This window comes from Myotis davidii, unplaced genomic scaffold (assembly GCF_000327345.1).
Source record: "Myotis davidii unplaced genomic scaffold, ASM32734v1 scaffold323, whole genome shotgun sequence".
Lineage (NCBI taxonomy): Eukaryota > Metazoa > Chordata > Mammalia > Chiroptera > Vespertilionidae > Myotis > Myotis davidii.
In genome coordinates this window covers 3,064,089-3,066,153 of record NW_006295491.1, presented here as the reverse complement: position 1 = coordinate 3,066,153, position 2,065 = coordinate 3,064,089, and the positions used below count along the sequence as shown (strand labels likewise).

Genomic DNA, 2,065 nt, shown 5'->3' with positions numbered 1-2,065 from the left:
CAAACAGCCATCAGCCCCTCACCCAGGCTGGCCAGGCACTCCTATATAATAAAAGGGTAATATGAAAATTGACCCTAACAGCAGAACGACTGGGAATGACTGGTCTCTATGACACACACTGACCACCAGCGGGCAGATGCTTAATGCAGGAGCTGCCCTCCAGTGGTCAGTGAACTCCCACATGGGGAGTTCTTCTCAGCCACAAGCCAGGCTGATGGCTGCCAGTACAGTGGTGGTGGTGGAAGCCTCTCCTGCCTCCTCAGCAGCACTAAGGATGTCCGACTGCAGCTTAGGCCTGCTCCCTGCTGGCAAATGGACATCCCCTGCGGGCTCCCGGGCTGCCAGAGGGATGACTGACTGCCAGCTTAGGCCCATTCCACCAGCTGGTGGTCATCCCTCAAGGGGTCCCAGACTGCAAGAAGGCACAGGCCAGGCTGAGGGATCCCCCCAAGTGCACAAATTTTTGTGCACCGGGCCTCTAGTAAATAATAAAATATACCTGAGAAAACCCTCCAAACTGAACATGACATACAATGGATAGCAGTGCAAGGTTGAAAGCCATTCGCCTACAAAAGAAGTCCAAACTCAGCCGAAACCAGTTTGGCTCAGTGGATGGAGCGTTGTTCTGCGGACTGAAAGGTCCCAGGTTCGATTCCAGTCAGGGCATGTACCTGGGTTGCAGGCACATCCCCAGTAGGAGATGTGCAGGAGGCAGCTGATCGATGTTTCTCTCTCATCAATGTTTCTAACTCTCTATCTCTCTCCCTTCCTCTCGGTAAAAAATCAATAAAATATATTTGGAAAAAAAAAAAAAGAAGTCCAAACTCCATAGGATAAGGCACAAGGTTCTTCAATAATATAAGTCCACTACAAAGTAAACTTCATCAGGGCAGGGAATTTGTCTTCTCTAACACTTTCTCTCCAGCACCTCTAATAATGCTTGGGCCTACACAATTCCTGGAAAGCAGTAGGTGGTCAATAAATATTCATCAGATAACTATTCATTTCCAACTTTATTTCCTGCTACTCATGCCATCATATACAATCTGCTGAACATGGGACAAAGCTTGGCCTTCCATGCCTTTATACATTGCCATTTCTCTGAATAGTAACCCAGTCTTGGGGTTACCTCTATCTCAAACATGGTTTCTTCTAGTAGAAAACTTGTTACTCCTCCTCTATGCATGAACACTTCAATGATCCTCAAAATCTAGTTCAACAAGGAGCATCAACTTTTCTCTCTGACTTTTGTTCCCTCCAATCAGGTGCTCACTCCATTGCAACAAAAATGATGCATCTTGCCAATGGTTGCCAAAAACCTCCATCCTGCTAAATGGTCAGTTCTCAGTCCTAATAGCACTTGGCAAAGTGGCAGCAACTGATTATTCCCTCCAACTTGACAATACTCTTTCACTTGGCTTACACAACACCTCACTGGTTGTTCCTTCTTAATTTCTTTTACTTCTTCTACCTGATTTCTTAAGTTGGAAGGACTTACTGGTAGTACTCAGTCCTTAGTCCTCTTTTTCTCAACAGTTATTCCCTTAATGGTCTCATTCACCCTCAAAGTTTTAAATATAAAAAAAAAAAAACCTCAGACTATTACATATAATTGCCTACTCTGTATCCTCTATGTCTAAAAGCCACCAGTAGGGGAAAACTGAATTTATCTTCCCCCAAACATGTTTCACCTCTAGTCTATCCATCTGTACCTTATAATAATTCTTGACTACCTTCCATCTTTCCCATAGCCACACCTAATATTTTAACATCTTGTTTTCTCTACCATCAAAATATGACTACTACTCACTAGCCCTACAGCCACCACCCTAGTCTATCCCTAAACCACCTCTTGCCTGGATTACTTCAACATGCTCATACCGGTTATGTTACAGTTACATTAATGGTCCTCTTGGCTCATGCCTCCCTTTGAGAAGTCCTTGAATCTGGGCTGGGCCAGACTTATTTAACCAATAGATTGACGCAGAAGTAGCAATAGACAGTTCTGTGCCCAGGCTCTAATGGGCAGAGGGTACATTCTAGGAGTTCCTGAATCTGGCTATTC

General features: G+C 44.6%; 1 protein-coding gene across 5 annotated transcripts in view; it reads right to left on the bottom strand.

Moving 5' to 3' along the window:
* Nucleotides 1-2,065, bottom strand: part of LRBA (LPS-responsive vesicle trafficking, beach and anchor containing) — a 554,230-nt gene that overhangs the window by 433,101 nt on the left and 119,064 nt on the right. The gene's annotated exons all lie outside the window — the stretch shown is intronic.